The sequence below is a fragment of the Siphateles boraxobius genome, unplaced genomic scaffold (genome assembly GCF_051911475.1).
Source record: "Siphateles boraxobius isolate OS27281-9 unplaced genomic scaffold, OSU_SipBor_1 1, whole genome shotgun sequence".
Taxonomy (NCBI): Eukaryota; Metazoa; Chordata; class Actinopteri; order Cypriniformes; family Leuciscidae; genus Siphateles; species Siphateles boraxobius.
In genome coordinates this window covers 22,374,275-22,389,849 of record NW_027508699.1, presented here as the reverse complement: position 1 = coordinate 22,389,849, position 15,575 = coordinate 22,374,275, and positions in this window count along the sequence as shown.

Genomic DNA, 15,575 nt, shown 5'->3' with positions numbered 1-15,575 from the left:
ATATTTTTGTGGCGAGCAGGACGAGGCAGAGGGCCGTGAGAGAGCGGCACGAGGCCGGTGGCTTGATAACTGATGAGCGCCACCTGCGTGACGCATCGGTCTCGTATCTCTCACTGAGGAGCTGAAGCATAAAAGGAGGAGCGACGACAGCGGAGATCGAGAGAGGCCAGGCCTGGACTTGTGTTTGTTTTGTTATATGTGAAAGCAGTCATCCGTGAGGGGCTGCTGTCGTTTACTTTCATTTTGTATTTGTTTTATTTTGTTATTAAAATGTGTTTGAATGTTCGCCGGTTCCCACCTCCTCCTTCTGGCAACAACTAACCTCGTTACAAATTTAATTTTAAAGTGTCGAAATCATGACGTGTATGTATGTTTTTTATTTATTTTTTTGTATCCAAGTTTTTAATTAAAATCATTTTGCTCAGAAAAACAAAACAAACAAAAAACCCCACAGGGAACAGAGAACACTGTTCAAGGGTTACTTTTGCATGATAAGTTTTAATTTTTAGCCTCTAGTCCACCATCATTAGAAATAACAGATGCTATAATATCGATCGTCTTCATTCCCTTAGATTTCAGAATCAGAATCAGAAAGAGCTTTATTGGCAAGTGTGCTTGCACACACAAGGAATTTGTTTTGGTACTGAGGCTTCCAGTGGACATATACAAATACAAATACAACATGAAACATAACACTAAAAATTATGAGAATAAAAAAAATAAAAATAAAAATATATGAGAATAAAACTATCACAGTTGGGTTTAGTCAGAATAGACATTTTCAGATTTACAGATTATGAACTTATTTACAGTGTTTTGAATATTATAAATAAATAAATCTACATATAAGTATCACCTGAGTTGTAGGATATTGCACTAAACAGTGGGAGTATTGCACTTACAGGCATATGCCTTGGGAGGAGTGTTAACTGTTCAGGAGGGGAATGGCCTGTGGGAAGAAACTGTTCCTGTGCCGAGATGTTCTTGTGGCCAGTGATCTGAGTCTCCGTCTTGACGGTAACATTTCAAACAGGTGGTGTCCAGGGTGAGTGGAGTCTGTGATGATTTTACCTGCTCTCTTCCTCACTCTGGAAGAGTACAGGTCCTGGAGGTTTGGCAGGGGGGCACCAATGATCCTCTCCGCAGTCCGGACTGTCCGTTGTAGTCTCCTGATGTCTGATTTGGTAGCTGAACCAAACCAGACAGTGATGGAAGCGGACAAGACAGACTCAATGACGGCTGAGTAGAACTGAATCAGCAGACCCTGTGGCAGGTTGAACTTCCTCAGCTGGCGAAGGAAGTACAGTCTCTGCTGGGCCTTTTTCACAGTGGAGTCAATGTGATTGTCCCACTTCAGGTCCTGAGAGATGATAGTGCCCAGGAACCTGAATGACTCCACTGCTTCCACAGTGCTGTTCATGATGGTGAGTGGGGGGAGTGCTGGGCTGTTCCTCCTGAAGTCCACGATCATCTCCACTGTTTTGAGCGTGTTCAGCTCAAGGTTGTTATAACTGCACCAGGCAGCCAGCTGTTCAACCTCCAGTCTGTAAGCAGACTCGTCACCGTTTTGGATGAGACCGATGACAGTGGTGTCGTCTGCAAATTTCAGGAGCTTGACAGTGGGGTCTTTAGAAGTGCAGTCATTAGTGTACAGGGAGAAGAGCAGTGGGGAGAGAACGCACCCTTGGGGGGCTCCGGTGCTGATTGTGAGTGTCTTGGATGTGTGTTTCCCCAGTCTCACTCGCTGCTGCCGGTCCGTCAGGAAGCTGGTGATCCACTGACAGATCGAGGATGGTATGGAGAGCTGGGTCAGTTTGGCTGTGAGAAGACCAGGCATGATGGTATTGAAGGCCGAACTGAAGTCCACAAAGAGGATCCTTGCGTAAGTCCCTGGTCTGTCGAGATGTTGCAGGATATAATGCAGTCCCATGTTGACTGCATCATCCACAGACCTATTTGCTCTGTAAGCAAACTGAAAGGGATCCAGCAAGGGTCCAGTGAGGTCCTTCAGGTGGGCCAGCACCAGTCTTTCAAACGACTTCATGACCACAGACGTGAGAGCGACAGGTCTGTAGTCATTAAGTCATTTTGGGGTTTTTGGGGACAGGAATGATAGTGGAGCGTTTGAAGCAGCAGGGAACTTCACACTGCTCCAATGATCTGTTGAAGATCTGCGTGAAGACCGGGGCCAGTTGGTCAGCGCAGGCTTTTAAACAAGCAGATGAGATGCCGTCTGGGCCTGAGGCTTTCCTAGTCTTCTGTTTTTTGAAGACTCGGCTCACGTCCTCCACACAGACCTTAAGCTCAGGTTGGATGGCAGGAGGGGGGAGTGATAATTGGAGTGCAGGAGGTGATGGTGAAAGTGTGAAGTGCAGATCAGACCGGGTGTGTGGTGTGAATGAGGGCTTTTCAAACCGGCAGTAAAATTAATTTAAATCGTCAGCCAGGTGTTGATTGTCCACAGATCGAGGGGATGGTGACTTGTAGTTGGTGATGTTCCTCAGGCCATTCCAGACTGATGATGGGTCGTTGGATGAAAACTGGTTTTTCAGTTTATCAGAGTAGTTCCTTTTAGCAACTCTGATCTCCTTTGTCAATCTGTTTCTGGCCTGGTTATACAAGATTTTATCCCCACTTCTGTAAGCATCCTCTTTGGCATGACAAAGGTGTTTGAGTTTCCCAGTAAACCATGGTTTATGATTAGTGAATGATAAGAATGTCCTGGTAGGAATGCATGTATCCTCACAGAAACTTATATATGATGTTACAGTATCTGTGAGCTCATCCAGATCATTGGTAGCAGCTTCAAAAACAGTCCAATCAGTGCAATCAAAGCAGGCCTGTAGATTCTGCTCTGCTTCATTAGTCCAGCTTTTTACAGTCCTTATTCCAGGTTTAGCTGATTTCAGTTTCTGCCTGTAGGTCGGTATGAGATGAACCAAACAGTGATCAGAGAGCCCCAAAGCTGCCCGTGGGACGGAGTGATACGCATTTCTTATTGTGGTGTAACAGTGGTCCAGTATATTACTGTCTCTGGTGGGACATGTAACGTGCTGTCTGTATTTTGGTAGTTCACGGGAAAGATTTGCTTTGTTAAAATCCCCAAGAATGATTAAAAGAGAGTCTGGGTACCTTTGTTCCGTTTCAGATATTTGTTCAGCCAGCTGTTGTAGCGCCGCGCTCACGCACGCGTCTGGAGGGATGTAAACATTCACGAGAATGAAAGAGGAAAATTCCCGAGGCGAGTAGAAGGGTTTACAGTTTATGAAATGTGCCTCTAAATTAGGAGAGCACATCTTCTTCAGTGTTGTTACATCTGAACACCAACTTTCGTTAATGTAGAAACACAATCCACCACCTCTCGTTTTCCCCGTTAGCTCCGCGATGCGATCCGCTCGGAACAGCTGGAAGCCCGGCAGATGTATTGCGTTGTCCGGTATGGCTTCACTCAGCCAGGTTTCAGTGAAGCACAAAGCAGCAGAGTTTAAAAAATCCTTGTTAGTGTGGGTGAGGAGAAGAAGTTCATCCGTTTTGTTAGGAAGGGATCGGAGATTCGCGAGATGAATACTGGGGAGTGCAGTGCGCAGGCCGCGCTCGCGGAGTTTAACCAGCGCGCCGGCTCGCTTCCCGCGTTTGCATCTAAACGCGCGTTTGAACAACAACGCTGCACCTCCGACGAGAATGTCCAGCAAAACGTCCGAATAATCAAAAACTGTAGAAAAGGTTTCTGGTGTGTGTTTCCTAATGTCCAGTAGTTCGTCTTTGGTGAAACTGATAGGAAAAGAATGACTAAATGCAGAACAAACGAACAAAAACAACACAATAGCTGGAGAGCTCCACACCGAGGCAGCCATCCGCGGCGCCATCTTGGATTATAATATATAATATATAATATATATTTCATTCCCTAATTGAAACTGCAGATAATTAATTCAAACAAAATGCTTTTGGTTTTGTTTTTATTTAAAATATAAATAATAATATTTGTATAAACAATGTCTGGCCAGGAAATTGCTGTTTAATGTGAGATTATAATTTAGGTAGCCAATCAATGGTTTGAAGTAATTAGAAATGACAATATCCTCAATTTGATTAGAGGCACTTACTAGCGTTTTTCAACAGCATGTGGAGGGGGAGAGAGAGCAAGAGAGAGGCAGAGTGCTTGGCTAAATAGAGTGCTTTCAGAGCAATGGGGTCTGCACGAGAGGCTTGCCAGCAGAATTTAATGTCTGTAAAAATTTCTTTTGATATCGCTCTCCAATACAACATTCTACTTTCATTTCTTCAAAGGATAGCATAACTGGGACATCTTGGCATTAAATGCAGATTTCTGCTGAGCAAGAGCAAAAAATCACAGGCTTTGTAAAGATTCCAGTGCACAGTAACTAAAACAGACTCACAACAGCTTCATCAGAATATAAGGGGCAGGGGTTGGACCACAAGGTCTGGAGTAGGGTTGTCGTGGTAACAAAATTTTAGTAATCGTTACCAATACCAGTAAAATGTTGCATTTCTGAGTAACCAATTTCAGTTTATTGAAATAACTTTTTTTTTTTTAAAGAGTACTTTAAAGAATTTTCTCCCATGTTGTCTCATATGTTGGTTAGTGCTGGGGAAAGTTATTTTTTAAATTAATGTGTTGGAATATTGCATTACTCCCTAAAAAAGTAATTAATTTTGTTACATAGTTTTTATGGAGAGTAACGCGTTACGTTTTTCTCACCTGGACTGGGCTTGCTTGTTTTTTTTATAGTTTTTTTTTATTATATTGTTGGCTAATTTAAAGTCTCTTTCACACCAAAAGTGAAATGAATAAGCCTTAGGCTGAAGGAAAGGCAAATTCACGCCTGTACAGTAGAGGGCTCAGCTCAAACATTTGAGCTGTGCTGCCATTCTGGATAGCAGAAGGATAGGATGCAGGAGAAGAAAAAAAATTAGAACACAAATGTGATGTTTAACTAAAGATAATTTTGATTATTAGTATGGTTGAATTGGATCATCGGAGGTCAGCAGCAAAGACATTTATTAAAAATAACAAAGTTCAGAAAAGGAGGAGGCAGGAACTGTCTAACACTGAATGTAACTTTAATTGGAATAGAAATAGACATAATGAAAGAAGCGGCAGCGGCCAACTATGGCATATATGCATAATAAAAACAGCAACGTAAAATGTCCCAGGCCTGGTCCTCTCTCGCCCTTCACTGCCGTCATTCCTTCTATCCTTCAGGAGTTCCTCCATGGGACTCGTTCCGCTCGCACGGCTGACTAGCACCTCTGATAGGCCATTGCATTCACTCACTCAACAGATGATTGTGATTGGCTACAGTGCTCAACTCTTGTAACAACATGCTGTAAATAGAAACCTTTAATGCTCAGAGAGTGTTCAAACAAACATGGACAAGAGCATTTGAAAGCAGCATCTATCAGTGGGTACCGAATATACCCAGTACTTCAGAAATTAAGTACTTTTTTTTTGTAGTACTGACTGGTTGTAGTAGTATATGTATGTTTGACATCCTTTTCTAAGACGCGAGCGTATAATGGTCAAAAATATCCGTCTACACATTTGCATAGAAAATCAATGCAAAAACGCATTTGTGAGTGGTTCCTATTTTTTTTTTTTTTATGTAATATAAATGCTTTTGTTTGTCTACTAATCTGTTTTTTACAAAGTCAAATTAGACGTACTGTTGATAATGCGATTAAAGCTTGGATTCATTCAGCATGTTTACAGGTAATCGCACAAAAATAGGCCGCAAGGCTTCATGTTGTTCCCTATCGGTCAGTCACTACAACGTAGGTCATGACTGACCAATAGGAATCTCGCTAGTGAGGCCAATCTACTTTGCGTGAAACTAAAACAAGCCAATACACATTGGCGTGCAATCATTTGCATCAGCTGCGCGCCCTCGTTAGCGCGGGTATAAACGAGCAGCTGGTGCGATTGCACACTAGCTTTTTGCTTCGGAGCCAAACACTTCGATGCCTCTGCTTCAGTTGAAGTCTACTATTGCAAGCCTCTCTGAACCTCTCCTTCAGCGGTGCGGGCGTGACAACACGACAGCGCGAGCAGTCTCTCTCCCTCTCTCTTTCTCTCTCTCTCTCTCTCTCTCTCTCTCTCTTTCTTTCTTGTTTTTGTTTTAAAACTGAGCAAAAAGAAAGAGCTGTTTTAACAGCTGGTAAGGTGCGCTTCGAGCGCTCAAAAGCTGTTATAACATCTGGTAAGGTGCGCCTCAGAGCGCTCAAAGGCTGTTGTAACGGCTGGTAAGACCTCCAACGAGAGATTCAGCGCACAGACGGGTGCACATTCCCATTTGTGATCGCTGTGACTGTTCCCCTGTGTGTTTCAGCACCAGTGAGAGTAGTTCCTAAAAGAGCTTACACAGATAGTTCGCGTCTTTTTCAAGATGACGTTCTATCTGTGTGTTTCTGGATGCGGTCGTTACCTGGGGTCGCAGGATGGTCATGATCGCTGCCTCGTGTGTCTGGGCCTCGAACACGCACAGGCAGCGTTCGTGGATGAGTCATGTACCCATTGTGGGAAGATGACCATCTCGGAGCTGAGGTCGAGACTCACGTTCCTGCAAAGAGGCGGAGTCCCCGTGCCTGCACCTCGTTCCAACCTCCCTTCGCGGGTTGCTTCGGGCAGTGACACGGGTGACCTGAGGATTACAGTGAGCGCGCTTCCTTCGGGGAAACAACCCCCTAGGAACCCTCACTCCTCTCATGCACCGCAACCAGTTGAGCTGCCAACGGAGCGTACTGGAGCATCCTCGAAATGTGTACCAGTCGTTTCGTTCGTTGCTCCCTGCGACGACCAGATGTCGATCGCTGCATCGGAGGGTGGGTCAGCGGTGCCCGAGTCGGACCCGGAGATGATGGCCATGCTTTCCCGGGCCGCCAACAGGATCGGGCTCGTGTGGAACCCTCCACCTTGTCCCGAGCCCTCGAGGTTGGACGATTGGTATCTCGGGGTGGCGCGCGCTGGTTCTCAGCAACTCACCCCAGTGCCTTTCTTCCCGGAAGTGCATGAGGAGCTCACAGGGACGTGGACGGCACCTTTTACTGCCAGAAACCGTCTCGGTGGCTCCTCCTCCCTCACCACCCTTGATGGCGGGGCAGCTAAGGGATACGCGCGTATCCCGCCAGTGGAACGGGCCATTGCTATGCAACTGTGCCCTAACCCCACTTGGCGTGGAGAACCGTGTCTTCCTTCCCGGGCCTGTAAGTACTCGTCGGACCTGACCGGCAAGGCTTACAAGGCCTGTGGGGAAGCTGCCTCTGCCATGCACGCTATGGCGTTGTTGCAGGTTCATCAGGCCAAGGCACTGAAGGACCTGCACGAGGGTGGTCATGATCCACAAGTTCTCCAAGAACTTCGTGCCGCAACTGACCTCACGCTTCGTGCGACGAAGGTCACTGCGCGGTCAGTGGGTCGTGCGATGTCCACACTAGTGGTCCAGGAACGCCACCTCTGGATGTGTCTGGCTGACATGCGGGAGACCGACAAGATCAGGTTCCTTAACTCCCCCGTGTCCCAGACCGGCCTCTTCGGCGACGCGGTCGAGAACTTCGCCCAGCAGTTCTCGGCTGTACAGAAGCAGACTGAGGCCATTAAACACATCCTGCCGCGGCGGTCAGCTGCTTCCTCCACCCCACCGCTCGCGGCTCCTCGGTCTGCTCGTCGTCGTGGGCGTCCGCCTGCGTCTGCCCCTGCTCCCGCGCCGCAGCAGCAGCCTCCATCCAAGCGGCACCGTGGAGCCAGTCGCAGGCAGGGCGCCCCGCCCGTCCAGGCCCCCGCCAAGAGGGACGGCAAAGCCAAAGGTAAGCGGCCCTAGGACGGGCGACCCAGAGGTGGAAGGGACTGCTCTCCAGGAGAGGATGACTGCATCGCTCCCTCCCCCGGAAGAGGGCCGGGTGGAAAATCCTTTGTTTCGTTTTGTTTGTGTTCCGCCGCTGGCCTTAAAATCAGCGGTACACAAATTTTCAATAAAAGAGCAGTTTCTATCATCTCTGGGTCCGAAGAGGGCCCGGCTAGCAGTGGGGGGTCGGAATCCTCACCACTCTCATCCGCCTCTTCTATCGCCAGCCGGCAGCTGCGTACGGTCCGAGAACGCCACCGAGCCGCCTCCCGCACCTCCTGCCACGTGGAACCAGGTAAGTGCTGCACAGCACACTCAGACCCCGCTACGGGCCGCCTCCCAGAGAGAGCCTCCCGAGCCGCGTCCCTGTGTTCCACCTCGCTGCACCACTCCGGGTACGCCTACTGTCCCTTTGGTCCCACTTGTACGGTCTCTGCGAGCCTGGTTAGCGCTCCCCAGGCCGTCTCGCTGGCTCATTCGAACCATCAGGCTCGGCTATGCGATTCAGTTCGCCCGGCGTCCCCCCAAGTTTCGGGCCATCCACTCCACTACAGTGAGAGCAGCCGATGCCAATGTCTTGCGTGTGGAGATCGCTGTCCTACTGGCGAAGGATGCGATAGAGCCGGTCCCTCCAGCCGATATGAGGTCAGGGCACTACAGTCCCTACTTTATTGTACCCAAGAAAGGTGGTGGCTTACGACCGATCTTGGATCTGCGAGTTTTGAATCGGAGCCTCCACAAGCTACCGTTCAAAATGCTCACGCAGAGACGCATTTTCGAATGCATCCGTCCCCAAGATTGGTTTGCAGCGATCGACCTGAAGGACGCGTACTTTCATGTCTCGATTCTTCCTCGACACAGGCCAATTCTCCGCTTTGCGTTCGAGAGTCGAGAATATCAGTACAAAGTCCTACCCTTCGGACTGTCCCTGCCCCCCCGTGTCTTCACGAAAGTCACAGAGGGGGCCCTTGTTCCCATGAGAGAACAGGGCGTTCGCATCCTCAACTATCTCGACGACTGGCTCATACTAGCACACTCTCGAGATCAGCTATGCGAACACAGGGACCTAGTGCTCAGGCACCTCAGCTAGTTGGGTCCTCAGGTCAACTGGGAAAAGAGCAAACTCTCCCCTGTGCAGAGGATCTCTTTTCTCGGTATGGAGTTGGATTCGGTCGCCCAGACAGCGCGCCTCACAGAGCAGCGTGCTCAGTCGGTGCTGAACTGCTTGAACACGTTCAAGGGCAGGACAGCGGCCCCACTGAAACTCTTTCAGAGGCTCCTGGGGCATATGACAGCAGCATCAGCGGTAACCCCGCTCTGCCTGCTACATATGAGACCGCTTCAGCACTGGCTTCACGGCCGAGTCCCGAGATGGGCGTGGCATCATGGCACTCACCGGGTGGCAATCACACCGGAGTGCCGCCAGACCTTCAGCCCGTGGTCAGACCCCTCGTTCCTGCGGGCAGGAGTCCCCTTGGAACAGGTGTCCAGGCATGCTGTGGTATTCACAGATGCCTCTGCCACCGGCTGGGGTGCCACGTACAACGGGCATGCAGTGTCAGGGGTGTGGACGGACCCTCAACTGCATTGGCACATCAACTGCCTCGAGTTGCTAGCATTACATCTCACCCTGACCCGCTTGAAAAGACGGCTACAGGGCAGGGACGTGCTGGTCCGTACGGACAACACTGCTGCAGTTGCGTACATCAACCGTCAAGGTGGTCTACGCTCCCGTCGCATGTCGCAACTCGCCCGCCATCTCCTCCTCTGGAGTCAGAAGCATCTGAGGTCGCTTCGAGCCATGTATGTCCCCGACTTGCTCAACCGTGTGGCCGACGAGCTATCACGAGCTGTGCTCCCGGGAGAATGGCGACTCCACCCCCAGGCGGTTCAGCTGATCTGGAGAGAGTTCGGGGAGGCTCAGGTAGACCTGTTTGCCTCCTCAGAGACCTCCCACTGCTAGCTGTTTTACTCCCTGACCGAGGGAACACTCGGCACGGACGCACTGGCACACAGCTGGCCCCGGGGCCTTCGCAAATATGTGTTTCCCCCAGTGTGCCTACTTGCGCAGACACTGTGCAAAGTCAGGGAGGACGAGGAGCAGGTCCTTCTGGTGGCTCCCTATTGGCCCACCCGGACTTGGTTCCCAGAACTCATGCTCCTTGTGACAGTCCCTCCCTGGCCCATTCCTCTGAGGAAGGACCTTCTGACTCAGAGACGGGGCACCCTATGGCACCCGCGTCCAGACCTCTGGAAACTCCATGTCTGGTCCCTGGACGGGACGCGGAGGTTTTAGGTGACTTACCCCCTGAGGTACTTAACACCATCACTTCAGCACGGGCGCCGTCCACGAGACGTGTTTACGCCCTGAAGTGGAACCTGTTCGTCGAGTGGTGTTCTTCTCGCCGAGAAGCCCCCCGAAGATGTCCGATAGGGTCTGTGCTTTCTTTCTTGCAGCAGGGGTTGGAGCGTAGACTGTCTTCCTCCACCCTCAAAGTACATGCTGCCGCTATTTCAGCTTATCACGACCACATAGATGGCAAAGCAGTTGGAAAGCACGACCTGGTCGTCAGGTTTCTTAGGGGGGCGAGACGATTAAATCCTCATCGACTCCCCTCCATACCCTCTTGGGATCTTTCCCTGGCGCTTCGAGCACTTCAGGATGTTCCCTTTGAGCCTCTGCAGTCAGTAGACTCAAAGCTTCTTTCCATGAAGACTTTGCTGCTGGTTGCACTGGCCTCTGTCAAGAGGGTAGGAGACCTGCATGCATTTTCGGTACTAAGACCCCGGCCTGGCTATGTGCCCAAGGTTCCTACCACTCCCTTCAAAGACCAGGTAGTGAACCTGCAAGCGCTGCCTTTGGAGGAGGCAGACACAGCCCTGGCTTTGCTCTGTACCGTTCGCGTTTTGCGTATGTACGTGGACAGAACTCAAAGCGTCAGGACCTCAGACCAGCTCTTTGTCTGTTACGGAGGCCAGCAGAAGGGAAAGGCTGTCTCCAAGCAGAGGATGGCCCACTGGATAGTGGATGCCATCGCCTTGGCTTACCAGGCACAAGGCGTGCCCTGCCCGCTCAGGTTGCATGCACACTCCACGAGAGGCGTTGCCTCCTCCTGGGCACTGGCACGTGGCTCCTCGCTAACAGATATCTGTAGAGCTGCGGGCTGAGCGACACCTAACACGTTCGCTAGATACTATAGCCTACGTGTAGAGCCGGTCTCCTCCCGTGTTCTCACCCTAGACGGGTAGAAGCACTGAGAGGTCTGGCTCTGTCGGCTTGCTGCACCCTACTGTGCACCCTTATTGCTCCAGAGTAAAACCTGTCGAGTCCTCCATAACCCCTCGGCCCGGACTTGGCAGAGCGTCCGGCGCCAGGCCCTTATCCGCTGAATCCTTTAGAACCGGATCTGGGCTGGGTTCCATATGTGTGACCCTACGGGGATCCCATATGTGACCAGTCACGGAAACTAGGGACACAAGTCGGTTCTGGGGCATTTTGAGTTATTCATAGATTCTGAGAGTGTAATATCCAAGCTTTCCAACGATGTGTAACATGTGGAAATCTGATAATATTTGGAGAAGTTGTGGCCATTTTAAAGTAGGCACTTAAAAAAGCTCAAAGAGGAGAAAACGAGCTAAAGATTGTGCAGTTCTCACCTGTCTCTGCTGCTGGGGGTGACAATAGGGCTCATTTACATCTCATTTAGATAAGCCATACCCCCTGTAAAGCTCCTCCATGTGCTTTACAGCTTTTTTTACACTTCGAATGAGTGCACTTCTGCCGCACTAGGCGAAAAACAATTGTGCTGCCCCTCTATTTGCAACGTACCAGCAACAACACACAAAGACCAATAATGCCATATAGCCTGCATATAACGCGAAACCAGCAACAACACATAAAGACCAATATGCCATATACATATAACGCAAAACCAGCAACAACACACAAAGACCAATATGCCATATAGCCTGCATATAACGCAAAACCAGCAACAACACACAAAGGCCAATATGCCATATACATACAGTATAACGCAAAACCAGCAACAACACACAAAGACCAATATGCCATATACATATAACGCAAAACCAACAACAACAAACAAAGACCAATAAGCCATAGGCCTACATATCTATAGCGCAAATAGTACGCAACGCTCGTGTGCCCAAAATGTCAACAATATTAAAGTTTATGTAGGAGGCAAATGCCTGCTGGCATTTTTCTTTAAGCAGTCATTTCTGCAATTTTCCAAATAATCACATTTCACCTCCTCAAATTACTGTTGCAAATCTCTTTACACCACTTTCTTATGTGCGTATACACACACAAATGAAATGTCCGCAAGCACATTATATCATCAGCAGGTTCAGCATCTTAAATAACGACTAAAGAGCAAATGAAGCTTAACTTACATTTCAGAAACACGCACGGCAGGCCTTCATCGCAGCAGCAAAGGTCTTAACTGCATCCTCTATTTCGATTCTCCGTCACATATGAAACAGCCAGCCACCGCTGTCAGCGAGCCGAGCCGCCGTATTGAAGCACTGAGGGCGAGCGCGCTGCGCCCATACCTCCGGTTCAGTTTCCCGAGCCCACGAAGTGCGGCGAAAACATTTTCGGTGTAACTGCCAGACGGTTCATCTCGTCTGCGACAATCTTTGCGGCATCCATCTTCATTGAATTTTGATATCAGAGAGAGCTGGCCAGAGCACAGCATAATAAGTAGCCATGTGGTTGACTTGGAGGGCGGGGGCAAAAGCGCCGGGTTATTCAGTATGGAAATACACACAGACAATGACACGCCACGCCCCTACTGCATGCTAGAATCTCCGAAAACAAGCCGATTTCAACCTCAAAATGTAAGCTTTTAAATATACCAATACTGCTATCTCAAACATGGAGAGGCTTCTTCGTGATTTCAATTAACAGATTCTCCAAAAAATTGAAAATCACCAATTTTGAAAAAAAACTCTTCTTTCTCATTTTGCTCGAAAGTTGTGCTGCCGACTTGTGTCCCTGGTTTCTGTGACGGGTCACATATGTGTATATTTCCATGGCTGCTCCTATCGGAAGCCCGTGTCTTTCCCTTGGGCTAAGTCACCCATTATTTCATATTCAGTACAGCCTTCGGGCTAGTCCTTATGCATTTCCACAACACTCTTTGAAGAAGTGGCTTCCGCAGCGTTCCTTCCTAAACAGAAAGGGCACGCTTTCCCAGTGTTATCCAATATCTCACTGTATGGGTTATCACGGAACAACAGTGTCAGACTCACTCTGTGTAAGCCTCCGCCTATCGTCCTTCCAGGCAAGAAGGTGTAGAGGCTTGCACGGGGGCGCTGGATGGGGTGCAGCAGCTGTGGCGCTTTGGTAGGGATTCCTATTGGTCAGTCATGACCTACGTTGTAGTGACTGACCGATAGGGAACGTCTCGGTTACATATGGTATCCCTCGTTCCCTGAGGGAGGGAACGGAGACGTAGGTCCCGTCGCCACATCCGCTGCCGCCCGCCGGGGCGGCCAGCTTTCTCAGGCTTGGCTCCTCAGCAAAAAACTAGTGTGCAATCGCACCAGCTGCTCGTTTATACCCGCGCTAACGAGGGCGCGCAGCTGATGCAAATGATTGCACGCCAATGTGTATTGGCTTGTTTTAGTTTCACGCGAAGTAGATTGGCCTCTCTAGCGAGATTCCTATTGGTCAGTCATGACCTACGTCTCCGTTCCCTCCCTCAGGGAACGAGGGTTACCATATGTAACCGAGACGTTTTTTACGATGTGTGTGTCTCTGTTGAGAAACTAGCTAGCTATACCTTTTTGTTTGGTTTTGTGTGCTATCGTCTGTGTTGTTATTGTTAACAAACTATTACAAATATTTTGGTTAATTGAAATAAAATAAAATAGAAAAATTAACTTTGAAGAAAAATTTGAAATGTTTCCTTGGCAAGTAACTGAAATAAAATCTGAAAATACAAAAATTTAAATAAAGAAAATAAATGAAAGCTAATATACAGGAGAAAAAAAAGACTAAAATTAAAACTGATTTATATAATTATTATATAATATATATAGTGTAATATGTATATAAATACTATAATATACTGTACATAAATATATATATATATAAATACTATAATACTATATAAAATAATACAAAAATAGCACCGGCTAATATGATGCAAATGGGCAAACAAAGCATCAGCTTCAAAAATTAAATTACGCATTGTCACATTGTGATAGACTGCCAGAAAAATTTAGTATTCTTTCAATTATCTTCAAAAATTAGAAAGATATGCAATTCATTTGATTGATTAATCTATCATGTCATTAATGCGATTACAAATTTGAATCGTTTGGCAACCCTAGTTCAAATACATTATACTGCTAAAGCACCATAAAATATTAGCTGTAAAACATATGTTTTGAAGTCAACAGCAAAAGCAATCTTGCAGTCACAGCTCTCTCTCCAGACTGACATCTGACAAGCTTGTCAAAATTCTAATCCTCAGTTGTGGCTGGCACAGTGTGTCAGGTGAAAATTAGGAAGCCCAATTGCTGTATTGAGATGAAAAGCTGCCCACCAGCTGCGGCCACTGGATCCATGATGCATGTTCGTTGAGACTGACAGTAGTTACATTGTTTACAGGACAGTGGAGCCAACTGCTCAGTCCTTTGCTGAAGAAACAGACGTACTGTGCCTTTGTTTAGTTGCCTCGGAGCTTTGATTCTTTGTGTACATAAGCCTTGATCTTAACGCATAGATTCGTCTGATAAGCATCGAGGAAGTGGCAGCAATGTTAATGACCCGTCCGTATTCATATTCAGATCACGTATATGTCCAAGACAACATTAATGGCATGTATAAATGCCATGGGCAGCGGGTTGTTTCTTTCCACTGGTTGCTAAGTAACCTTGGAGCTGTAAGTGTGTGATTAGGTTCTCCTGAGCATCTAGTGAAAACTCACTGGATGCTCAGTGCATTTCATATTCCAATGTGAATATCTTTATTTATTCTGTTGTTATATTTAATGTAAGACTACTTTTGTAAAAAGAGTGGGCCAGAAACCATTGAGCCCTATATTAAAGATTTAAAGAAAAATAAATTATCCCTAACCAACCAGCATGTCAAAATGTTTTGCTTGTTTATTTTATTTGAGTGGTTTTGAAAGTAGTTTAACTATAGCGAGATATGCATAATATGTATAGTGTGTTAGTAAATAAGTATAGTGACTATAATATGTAAAATAAAAATGAAAAATAACGTTTGTCAAAAAAAAAATCTCATTATCTCTTCCAATTCATATTTTTTTCAGCGAATTTGAAACTGAGCTTCTTAAAGGCAAAATGCGTGTCTTTTGTCTTTTGTTGTTTGAAAGTACCCCTGTAGTCATTTTATCCCTTAAAATTCAGCTTTGATCACCAAAATTACATATTTAAAAGTTTTTTCCTTGAAAAAAAAAACAACAACTTAAAATAGCTTGAATGTAACTCACCCTTGCCTCATGTTGTATACGCGTTTCTATGAATATGCAAATTAGCCCTGCCTCCACTCACTCACACCAGCTCAGAGATCCACTCGTTGACGATCACACATTGACGTAATTGGTTACAAGGTAGTTTGTGACGTCAAGTTTAAACCGCGTTTTTGAGATAATTTCAGACATAAAAAACTTGATTTTTACCACAGTTAAATTTATGTCTGTTCCACACACAAAGCAG